The sequence below is a fragment of the Argiope bruennichi genome, chromosome 6 (assembly GCF_947563725.1).
Source record: "Argiope bruennichi chromosome 6, qqArgBrue1.1, whole genome shotgun sequence".
NCBI classification, from domain to species: domain Eukaryota; kingdom Metazoa; phylum Arthropoda; class Arachnida; order Araneae; family Araneidae; genus Argiope; species Argiope bruennichi.
The window spans coordinates 68,734,943-68,748,587 of NC_079156.1; positions in this window are offsets into that span (position 1 = coordinate 68,734,943).

The following is a 13,645-nucleotide window of genomic DNA, read 5'->3' on the forward strand; positions in this document are numbered from 1 at the left end:
ATACCAAATCTTTCTTTTTTCTCTTTAATTCCAAAACCAACATTTTCAATTCGCACCTTTAGTTATCCTTAATAATACTTGGTTTATTCTGAAGCCGATATTACCTTACCTAAATGGTGTTAATTTTCATCACTGAAATAGATAAAAATATAGAGATCAAAAAATATAGTAAAAATTTCTAACTGCAAGTATATATTTCTTAAATTTGAAACTCGAAGAAAATGACTATTAGGCAGAAGACTATTGGATGAAGTTGTATTCTACAATAACGTTATTTAAAAGAATAACAAATAATAAATGTCAAATAACAGATTATGTCAAATCGTAAATGTCAAATTTGTCCACAAGCCTACTATGTGGAAACTGTTACTCTTTCCTCTATCGAATAGCACAAATGGGACATAACTTCTTTTCAAAGGTCTGTAAGAGATTTCATTTATTTAATTATAAAATAAAATTCCTTTTTGGATTTCACATTTCAATATATTTAATTTCTAAATAGCCATGTTTTGAGATAAATTTGTTTCCCTTATTATTATTGTTTTTCCGTTATTTCTCTACTGCGAATTTTCAAATAATGATTAATAATTGTATTAACATAGATTTTTATAGTCATCTTTTGCTTAGGCCTATTTTTTGAAGCCTGACTTAATTTTTTTAATCTTTAATTCTTTTTTCGCATTCATTTTTTCTTCACAAGCTCGACCTGATTCTTTTGAAAATATTAAAAATAATACATTTTAAAATCGTAAACACATTTTAATCTTTTCTTTGTATCAGAAAATTGCAAGTTCAGATGTTTCCATTTTAGAAAAAAAAAAATTGTAGATTTTATATACATGTAATAAATAATTTTAATCCGCGTCTTTCAAATTATAATTCATTGTACATATTTATTGATTTGTTTTTATTACATTTGCGAACGTCTTAAAAATATATCGATAATATATTAACAATCCCAAATCAAATTCTGAGTATTTCCGGTTTCGAAATTATAAAAAGTCCAGACATTAAATCGATGTCTTCTCTCTGTGATTTGGCGTTTACGAAGACCGAAGCTTTGCGCGCCAAAGTATCAAAATCTCATGACATGGAATGATCTAAATTAAAAAAAAAAAAAAAAAAAAAAAAAAAATCTAATAACTTATCTTAACTTATCTATTTACCGATTTAAATTTTTTTTAAAAATTACTATGATTTTTTTTAAATTACTATTATTACTAATATTATTACAAATAATTAAGTTCTAAATTTGTGCACGATATCTTCTTATAAAGCGTCCGTCCTTATATTTATCCCACAGCTGGAGGGGGTTTGATACTCCACAAGTGCTTACTAAAATTGCAAACAGGTCTTTTAACTATTTTCATAGCCCGAGTTTTATTACTCCTCTTCGAAAGATTAGATTTGCATTTTCTGGGCATTTCGAAAAAGTATAAAAAAATAACAAATAAAAAAAAATTAAAACTGACCTAAAAAACGATGTACTTAAAACTATAAATAAATTTATTAAAGCTATAATAAAATAAAATAGGAAATCAAATTCGTATTTCTTTAAAATTAAGTCAAATCTATTTTATTTATCGATTGATTTTAAGATAGCTACAACAGTATAATACACATAATTTTTAAACTTTTAATTAAAATGAGATTATAGTTGTCAACAATCAGAACACACTGCACATGCGTGAATTTTCAACGTCAGTTGGGATAACGCAATGCAGATTAGAAATTTATAATTTCCTTTATTCTGTTTTATATTAATTTAAAAGTACTTCAGAATGAATCCGAAAGATCGATTAATTAACGATGTTTCATTTTAAATGTATCAAACACTAAGAAAATAAACAGAATCGTTTGAAATAAACGGTCGAAAACATGTTAAGCCTAACCTCTTTAGCGTTGAAAAAAAAAAGACCGAAGTCCTACTCATTTATCGGTGAGGAATCGGAAGATTTTTGGCGAGAAAGTTAGTTTTTAATTAATAAAAAATGAACCACTCAATTAACCGGAATAAATAATAGCCTATGCTCTATTCCAAACTAAAATCTATGTCTGTGCTAAATTTCATCCAATTCCGTTCAGCCGTTCTGTTGACTAACAAACATCCATCCAAACTTTCACATTTATAATAATAGTATAGATACACCATTGTAATACTCATGAAAGTAAATCCAGTAACTAAAACAATGAAAACTATTATATTAAAATATATCGTACTTATAATATGTTTAACATTTTTTTTTAATTATAAAAAGATATTGAACGGAAATGAAACTAAAAATCTTTTATCGCTGCAAAATTTATTTTTTGAATTTTATTTAAGATGACGGAAAAATTGTTTTTGTGCAATAGTATGCTCCGAAACTACTAAGAGAAAAGTTAAAATTTTTAATTTAAATTTTAATGAGAATTTTGAAACAAATCTTTCTTACTGAGCTCTACCTATTGCATGCCATATTTCGTAGTTCTAAGCCAGTGCGGTGAGAATAAATGATGTAGTTGCTTAATGCGTAATGCACAGATTAATAATTGGTGAATCACTATAAAATGAAATGGTGAATTATAATTCCAATATTTTTAAACATTTTCATCTCGTAAAAAATACGTTCGCGTATGTTTTCTTAAAGATTAATAACAACTGTTATTACGTAAAGGTAGCGGTCATTGATAAGATTTTGTAAATAAACAGATGCAAGTCATAGACAAAATGGCGTGAATTAAGATTTTATCAGCATTGTTGATTATTAACGTAAATGAATGGATATTGCAGTTGTAGCGTGGCTTTTTCATGACTGGCGCCAACTTTAACTGGTTTGTTCACCTCGATATGTCAACACTGACAGAGGTCAGACAGTCAAAATAACAAAGGTCGGCTAAGCTGCGTTCATTTGTTTACTATTAAATTTCCCAACTTAAGTATGATATGCGACAAGTATTTGACTATTCTGTAAAAGAAATTTAATTTAAATAATTTTTTATAGAATTTTAATTTATGAGAAGTAATGAAATGCAGAAAATAAATTAAATTGTCCTTCTTATAATTTAACTATATCGGAATCATTGTTATGGCTGAGAACAACAGTATATCAAAAATAATAAGCAAAGACAACTAAAATGAAATTCGTATTAAGATTGTGTAACGTTAACTACTGCCTTTAAGTAAAAGAAATTATTTAAAATAAAAGCATGGAACAAAATCTGAAGTTTTGAAGAGAAATCCAAGAAATATGAATTTTGAAAATATATAATTAGAAAGTGTATTTCCAAAAATTAATTATGGTATAATTTTTCATATGTCAAATAACATAATCACTGTCAAAGATATAAACGAGAAGAATAAAAGTTAGAATATTTATATACTAGCCGCCTTTGGCGACCAGTCGGTTCGCCAATCTTAATGTTCGTTTAAATTTTAATAATTAAATGTTTTACGCAATTCCAACTTTAATAGATTCTTCATCAAAATATATTAAAACTTCAAATTTTGATAGACATATAATTCACTCATAATATTATAAAGGCCTTCAATCATAACGTAATATGTATCTCTCTAATTTTCTGTTACCTCTCTTAAAATTTATGCTTTAAATTAAAATGGAAAGAATTAATCTGCAATTAATATAATAATATTTTTTACTGAAACAAAGCATTTTTTTTATAATATGATTACTGATAATAGAGTCACTGAGCGTTTAAACTTTATGGGCACTAAAGAATATCTTTCTTAATTTATGTAATATCTCAAGAATTTGTCAACAAAATTTTCTCAGATTCATCATGAACAGATCGATTCATTAACAATGTTTAATTTTAAATGCATCAAACACTAAGAAAATAAAATGAATCATTTAAAATAATCGGTCGAAAACAGGTTTAAAAAAACTACTTAAAAAACGATGTACTTAAAACTGTAAGCATATACAAAAAAATATATAACTAACATAAATACGATTTACTTACAAAAGCGTGCAACTAACCTAAAAATAATTTAAATCATCCGTTGATAGTGGTTGTCATGACAACAATCAGAACAATGCGCATGCGTGAATTTTCCTCGCCAGTTGGGTAACGCAAATGCGTGAATTTTTCTACGCCAGTTGGGGTAACGCTATGCAGATTAGAAATTTTTAATTTCCTTTATTCTGTGTCATTTTAATTCAAAAGTACTTCAGAATGAATCTGAAACATGGATTAATTAACAATGTTTAATTTTAAATGTATAAAACATTAAGAAAATAAACAGAATCGTTTGAAATAATCCGCCGAAAAATGTTAACCCTACCCTTATTACTGTTGGGAGAAAAAAAAGCTGAAGTCTTACTCATTTGGCGGTGGAGAAAATGGAAGATTTTTTTGGCGGGAAAGTTGGCGGTGGGGAAAATGGAAGATTCTTTTGACGGGAAAGTTAGTTTTTAATTAATAATTAAAATTCTAATTAAAAATTCAAAAAAGGGACCCCAGGTGCACATTCCCGACCTCTAAGGTATACATGTACCAAATTTGGTAGCTGTATGTCAAATGACCTGGCCTGTAGAGCGCCAACACACACACACACACACACACACACACACACACACACACACACACACACACACACACACACCTCACACACACACACACACACACACACACACACACACACACACACACATTGAGCTTTATTATAAGTATAGATTAATAGCATGCAGTTGGCGAACATTAGTTCCAAAAGAGTCAAGGCGCGCTAACTTTCGCAGATTTTTTTTTTTTTTGAAATTATTTTTTATTATGCGGTAATACAGAAAAATCCAAAACAGAAATGAAATGTTTGGAGACACATATAAAGTACAGGTACTTTTTATCTATTATTTGAAACTGATGAAATAAAAAAAAACTATAATATGAATTGACTTTCTTTTTGACATTTTGTTTGTATTAAAACCTTATTTTAAGGCTTCCAACAATTATTCTAGATTTCAATTGCTTCAATGCTTTTTAAACAGTCGTGGCTTTTCTTCAACTTGTCTCATCTTTTTCTGACATTTTCTTTATTTCATATGATTTTATTATTGTTAATTAATATTCATTTGCCTGGGAATTCAGCTCTTTCAAATTCTGCATAGTTTATAAAAGTAAAATTATTATTATTATTATTTCTGAAAAGGCTTAAAGAAATGTAGAAGCTACAACAAGCATTGATGTTCATAGAATCGGTATTCCATATTTCGATGAGAAAATAATTGATTAATAGAATATTCCCAAACTTTAATTTTCAATGAATACACTATTCAGAGCAGTTCTTAATTGATTTTTTTTTAAACGATTCATGTTTGAAAAAGTATATTAGCCAAAATACGTCAATTAAAAAAATCAGTCGTATAATTGAATATACATAATAAGTAAGCTGTTTTAAATATCAAAAATCGATTGATCTTTTCCTTTAGGATTTTTTTGTCTTTTCGTTTAGGATTAAGGTGTTAAAGATTATTAGTTCCCTTTCGTTCCCGGTGTAGGGACCACGAAGTCAGCAATTTTGCTAAGCACGAGTTAGAAATAATTAAATAAAAAAAGGAGGAATTGGATCAGGAAATAAGAGAATATTTTAGAATGAAGCTAACATGAGATAATTTAAAACAAGAATTAGGAAATTAATTAGGAATTAAATTAAAGTCAGAGATATCATAAAGCATCTTTTTCATAAGCATACTATCTGTACAATGGAATAGTCAGTATCGAAAAAAAAAAAAAGTAAACCATTCTTCTGTACTCAATGAATATATCACACTTGAAATTTGTACAGAACCGCCGCTTCGGGTTCCGGAGTCGACGCTCTTTGCGAACTTGAATTTATATATTTCATAAATTGTTTTTAATAAAATGTAATTTATTCTGTCCTTATCAGTTTATTAGTTTCCTTCATTAGTAGCAGAAAAATGCAAGAGCTGATAATATGTGGTATTGCCAGTTCTTTTTCACAGTCACTTAATATTCCAAAATTGTTTAATGAATTCAAAATCATGTAATAAGTATAAATTGTGCAATGTAGATATCACTTTATAATTCATTGAACATCTTTCAGAAGGAAAAAAAAAGCATTATGTCGCGGTTCAGTCTAATAAGGTAGCATGGCATGAGCGTTTTCTTTTGTCATTTGGGTATGATTCAGCATTTCCTGCCACTTTCAGTTGGTCATTTGAAGCACTCATGAGGAAAGACGTGCGGCAATCATAGTGCAACAGTATTTGAAATCAGATTAACAACGTTTGAAAGAGATGTGTAATAAATTCATTGATAAGATATTACTTTTTGTAATAAATTTACCATTTTCTTCGTTAAGTGGGCATATTTTATATTCTGCTTTAATCAGATCAGTTGCAATATTCTAGTTATTTTATTTCAGGTCTGTATTGTAACCAAAAATATTTTTTGCGAATTTTGTTATCTACAAATGTTGCTGTTTAAAATACGTTCTGATGACGAACTAATAATTTGGAACTAACTCATTTTGTTCATTCCACCATCCATTTATTGAAAGTCTTTCTTGCATTCAAAAGAATTCAGAATCAAATGGCATTTTATTGATGTTGAATGTTGTTTTATCAGCTGCTAGTAATATAAATATACGACATTAGTTCAATGTTTTCCGTTTATCTTATTATCTTGATTGTAAATCCAGTGTCAATCAACACTCAATTTCTTATGAGTTTTGTGAACTAGTTTGTGGCTGATCATGTGGTCGGGGGTGGTGATTTCTCCCTTGATAAAACTCATCGTGCCATCTTTTAGGTTGATGAACTTTTTTCTTCCTTTGAATAAAACTTGAATGAAAAGCACAAACTGATTTACGCTGCCCAATATAAACTGATACTGAAAAAAAAGCCCTCCTTGATCAGATAAATAGGCTAGACGATATGATGATTCCATAAAAAATGGTGTGTGAAATAAATCTCCAAATCAAAACCAATACGCAATAATTTCAGGATGGAAAGGGTACAGTGTTTCAAAATAATGAGAAGTTTTGCAACATTGTAAAACATCTGGAAAAACAAGATAAAAAGTTCAACAACAAGTTTGCTAAGTCAACTTTTATTTTTTTTAAAGCATTCTATGATAGAATAAGTAAATTTTCTTCTCAATGTTTTCTGGAAGATTTGTGCAGTAGCCTAGGAAATAATTAAAATTAATTTTACTCTTTATAAGAGGATTTTTATAAATTTCCGAGAAATATCAGAAGAGATTTAAAAAAAGATAAGATCGAAAAATGAATTTAAATATTTTTTTAATTGCCACTCGATAAAGATTCTCAATGAAGTTAAAATTATGTCTTATGAGGGTCGATCTGGATTCAGTAATATATCCAATTAGGACGTAATTCGATTGTCGATTCGAATTTATACGCATACAAGTCTAGCTTTTAAAAAACAACGAAAGAAGCAAAGTTTAGAGACCAATAAATAAGTCGGTAACTTGGCCTTTACCTAAGTTCCTCTGCTGCCCCCGGTCTTTCGAAAGAGAACTCTACTGCTGATTGAGGGAGACAATATAGAAATATTGTCATAAGGATGACTACAAACTTTGTTTCATATAATATAATACTGCCTTATTGGAACTTATGGAAAAACAATTAGTTTGCACTAATAAAAGTAATTTATTACAAATAATTTATTAATATTTTATTTATCAATTTATTTCAAAAATAATTCCTCAGCCCATATTGATCAATTCAGGTATTTTACATGATTTACAATCTTAAATTAAAATATTTGGCTCATTCATTAGGTTCTGTTTTTCCCCCTTTCCAAATACAGTTGAATCCCTTTTAGGGTGACGGATTCTTTTGTTTCAGGAAACAGCTGATATCCTTTATGAATGGTAAAAATATAAAATGGCATAAAATATAGTAAAATATATGGATTTTTTTATTTTTTATTTTAAATAATATGAAAAGGTCTGAAAATAAATTGGCCATTATGATTATCATTAAAAGGCAATTCAAACGTTTTGTGCGGATCTACGGATTCGAACCTCGAATTCGAATCTTAGTAATTATCCACTAGCATTCCAACTAGTTTTTTCACACCCATATATTTGCTATAATCGTATATTTTAGCTGTAACTGTAATTTGTATCTGTGCATATATAAAAAGTCAATAAGGCAATAACCTTCAGTACCAATTTCCTCATGTTGACACAAAATAAAAGCCTTTGTTTGCAGAATAAACAGATTAAATTGGTTTACCTGATTCATAATATCATCCATCACAGCCTCAATAACAAACGCAAAAAAAAAATCATTAGAAAGGATGTTACAGGAACACATATTTATTCTGTTAAATATCAACTAAGTGGGACAATATCTAAAACTTCTCAGATTTAGAGTAATTTCTTTTCGATTAAACTGAAAAAATTAAAATGAATTCCATGTTAAATTTTTCTTATGTTACAAATGATGATGAAACGCTTCAATGAAAAACATTTCCGATAATTAAAGATTAGGATACTATTAGAAGCATTTTTCCATTTTTTTAAAAGAAAATATTTGTAGCCTTAACCACAAGTTCCTATAAGTACATATATTCAATTTTTACTCTCTTTTGGAAAAGATTTTCACATATTAAAAAAAAATCGAATTTTACCTAAAACTCTTACACTTTATAATTCATCTGATTACTCTAGTTCTTAACAATCATTCCATATCTTAATTTTTTTTAAATTATAGAATAGTTTTTTTTTTGCATTTTTTCCCCACAGTATTCCATATTTCATTAATAGTTTTTTGTCTGGATTTGTTCATCGGGTTTTTGAAAAACGCAAGTGAGAAAAAAATTCATCTAGGATACATCTGGTAATTCATCAGGATTGTATTGCATTGATTGTTACATTGACTGCATGACGCGTTATATTGATTGATATATCGAATCATTATATTGATCCATGCATTTAGTGGTAAATTTAGATGTTACTTTTTCTTGATAAAGTTCTACTACTTGATGGGCACGTCTCTTCTTTAAATATTGACAATAATGAGGAATTAATTTCTACTTTGTTATCATCTCTCCTTATTTTTATTTTTTCATTATATGAAAAATTCTAAAAACTTTAAATTCCTTAATATAAGTTTTTTTGAAGTTTTTTTAGCCAAGTATTCAAATTTTCTCTTTTTCTACAGTAATAAATTGATCCTTTCTTTATATCAGCCATTTATGCATTCTGCTGCAAAGTTTTTCCATCCGTAAGCAGAAAAATGCTTTTTATACAGAAATGTGCATCAAGTTCTAGATTCGACCTTTTCATTTATAGTTGAAATTGAATAATTTATTGCCTCCGTAACTACTCTTTTACTGAGAAATTTTAAGATTAAAGACCTTAGTTCAGAAATATTTGCAAAACTTCAATACATTCTTTTTTTTTATATACATTTTTGTAATTTTTCCTCAATTGATTGCAAAATATTTTTTTCTTCTTTATTAGTCATAATTATATTTCTTTTGCAGATAGAATACCTATTTAATGGATTTCAATTGTTCTAGAATAACAGAATAGGAATATATCTTTTCGAAAAAAGAAAACAAATATATAGCTTCCTATCTATTGCTTATCTTCAAAGCAATTTCATTTTGTAATTAAAGAAAGCTCTCAATATTAAATTATAGATATAATCTACTTTAGTTCCAAGCAACAAAAAATTACTGATAAAACAAAACAATGCAAAACGTATGTTTTCTATTAAATATGACAACAATTTCTATACACAAGCCAAAAATTTGGAATAGTCCAATAACCATTTTACAAATCTGTTCTATTGTATTAGGACAATATTAAAAAATTGGAATTTTAATTTGATGAAATAGTCAATCTTTATCCACAAGAGAAATATCACGATTTCGGATCATGCTTTTCTTCATTAGTATTCATTGAGAATCGAAGGATTCTCATTAAAAATTACAAGTAACTGAAACATTTTTAACTGCTGTCAGTTTGTCTCGTATGCATCTTTACACTCAGAATACTTTCTAAGTATTGAAATGGCAATGCTTTTATGATGACACTGTCATATGTGTATTATTAATATATGACAAGGTAATGAGTTATGACAAAATTTTAGTTGAAAGCTTTTATTTGACATATTTATAATGCGATCACCATATGCATTTCATTTTAGTTGCATGGCGTTTTACTTTCCTTGTGAGCAGTGAAAGTTATTATTTTTTCTTTTGAATCAACTCCTCCAAGGTAATGGCTGATTGAGATCATGTAGTCGTTTTCTTGGACTGTAAAGTATGAATAAAGTGTTGAACAAAATTTAAGAAGTCAAATTCAAAATTCTTTGAAGCTATTTCTGAATCAGATGTGACATTCTTTGAAATTACTCCTCACTTCAGAAGTCGTAAATTTTCGGATCCTTTTACCTTTTATCATTTAGCGAGCCATCAATTTAAATGTAGGTTAATAGAGAGGGACTGATTTCCTATATTTTATTCTCTCTGAAATCAAACTGACGTTAAATTTTCTCCTTCAAGAGAAATATTTTATTTCGAACCCATCAATTTCTTCCAATAAGTGTAGGAAATTTCAAATCCGATGTTTTATTCATAAACTGAAGAGAAAGTTCTTTAAAAAAGAACTTTCCCAGAAAAAGAAAGTTAAATTTTCGTCTGAGTATTGTAGCATTAAGAATTGGTTGAAAATATTCTGATTTTACGTTACAATTATAGCAAACACAATTTTACCATTTTTTTCAGGCGATGCCATCTAAATTTAGAAACTAATTTCAACAATGTATTTTTTATCTTTTCATGTTTCTCAACCCAATTTTCTTTTAAATACCAAACTGGATTCAACAGTTATTTTAGTGCTTGTACTAGGACTTTGGTTCTTCAGAATCCGAAATTGCGAAATAGAATAAATAAAATCGATTTAAATCTTTTTGATCTAAAAAAGAGGACATTACCGTGAGTTACGTGAGCATTTATATGCTATTCTCTACAACAGAGACTTTCGGATTAGACCTATTAAACTAAACTACCTAAATTTGGATAGAAAATTAATATAAATTTATTCAACAATTTATTTAATTTTTTAATCAATTAAAATTTTTAGAAAAAATGTTTCCAATTTTAGCACAGCTTGTCGTCAATGACTTTGTAAAGAATAATACTTAAAAAATAAAGAATTTAGGCCAATTTTAAAATGTAATATATTCTCATCCCAATCATAAGGAATTAATTAACTTGGAATTTTGTATAATTGTGATAGACTTTTCCCGTTTTATTTTTAAAATTAGAATGTAAAAACTATTTTTGTTAGGGTGAAATTTTAATATTGCTTATCAGCTTAAAAAAATAATTTCTTCCTCTTTTGTCGACATATTTGGACATTATACAAATTTTCTCATTTATTTTCTGAACATTAATTTATTGCTTTCAGTTTTAAATATTTCTTACAAATATCTCTGCTGTTGAAAAAAGTTGCATTTTATTCATTTATTTATTTATTTTACATTCTAGCACTTTCACAAACGATAAAATTTATCAGCATTTTTAACATCCTGCATCCTTTTTGTTCGTAGTAATATAACAATAATAGAACAATCCATCTTGATTGCAAAAGTAGCTATGTACTTTAAATATAATAGCCCCCCCCCTAAAAAAACAAAGCATGCAGCAGTATTACTTTCATTCTCTCATTGGAAGATTATGTAGAGCAAATAGTTCATTCCACTTCAGTTCCATTCTGCCTTGTAATAATACTGTAGATGGACTTGTGCCACTGGATATGATTTATGATCTATAGGACTTAAAACTATAAGCTCAAAGTGACTTTTCTACTGTGACCTACTTTTTGGTGAAAGAAATGTTCGAGACACATTTTTCACTCCCTCCCCTCAAAGAAAACTTTATCGTGATCATAAAATGGGAAAATGAGAAATTATTAATGATATAATATAATTGCTGAATAAATTTTTTTAAAAAAGCTTCAAATTACAATGTTTTTACTTTTTCCTACACTTAACATACAAAGAGAAAATACTGACATCGTCAAAAAATTCAATTCGCCTACGAGATTTTAATGAAACTCCAAGTTTCAGGCCTTTTTTCAATCCAAAAAACGAATTTTTTTTTTGTCTGTCTGTCTGAGAACACCATAATTCAAAAGCGATTTGAACTAGAGGGATAAAATTTTTATTGAAAAATTTCTAGATTTCTAGATAAAATTTTTATTGAAAAATTTCTAGATTTACATAAAAATTTTAATGAAATTCAACAAATAAATTCAAAAATGCAAAACGTTGATGTACGAATAAATGAAATAATAAATCTGTATTTTCATATGTATGTTGAAACAATAATTCAAAAACGGAATGCCTTAGATAAATAAAATTTGATACTGTGTCTTCTACCTAAAATTATAAATTTTTGTCACATTTTGGATCCAATTAGTGTTGTTCAAAATGCATGAATGCGAAAATTTTCTTGATTTTATTATGATCTTGATATATTATGAAGCATATAACGCGCCATCTTGCATTGGTACACGCGAAATTCGCAGAAAAGGCACTCAAAGCTTACAGTTTGCTGTGACTTCCAGGGAAAGTACTGTGCCAGCCCCTTGTCGCTGTACGTTTATAAGATGCAGAACAAGATAGAAGATAACAGAAAAGCTGTTAGATTGTTAAAAAGAATGAGAATTCATTAAAGTTTTCTATTCTATAATAAAATTATTTTTGATTCTATAAATAACAATTTAATGTAATTAAATACTTAATGCCAAAATCAATTTAATTTTTGTATTATAAAACGTTTCAAGGTAATTAAATAAAATAAATTATTTAATTAAATAATTTAATAAATTATTTAATTATTTCTATTTTAATATTACATTACGCGCTATTAATTGTGAAATATAAATATGTAAATCATTGATTTCTTATTTGTTTATTTTTACTGCTCACTTTTACTTTAATTTTTAAGCAAAGCATATGAAATTCATTTTTTTTTCTTTTACATCATTATTTTAGACGTTCGTAAAAATTACCACTTTATATAAATTCCTTATTAAGCACTTATTCCAGTATATTTAACAAAATGAACTTTTTTTCCGAAAGTTATTCATAATTAAAAAATGAATCTTGATTATTATTCTGATCTTTAAAAATTTGTAGCTAGTAAATATTTTATGGCTTTCCTGGATTTGGTCGCTTCCTTGCCGGAACATTTTTCTTCACAATAGATATATAGAGGACCAAATTTAATCCGAACTTATTTATTGTCTTTAACTTTTATTAATTTTTATAAGCGTACATTGGAATTTTATTTATTTTAAGTTTTAGTGTACTTTATCGAAATTAACAATACCAAATTCCTGAAAAATTCTGTCTGCCATTGAAATAGCATTTACCAAAGCGATCTGTGAAAATATTCAAAATAGTTAGGATTTTCTCGGGCTGATATTTGGTTACGCTGTTATAAACCTAAAATAACTTGTTTTGATCCTTTCCTGTATTTACTGAAATCATAAAAAGATGCAGAAAACGTCGCACCTTGATGGAAATGGTTATAAATGCACCCGTGACTTCGGAAATGATCAGCGGATTACGCCGCACTGGCCTGTTTAAATACAATGATGGAGAGTGTCTGGAATCTGTGTCTCTTTTTATTCTTTT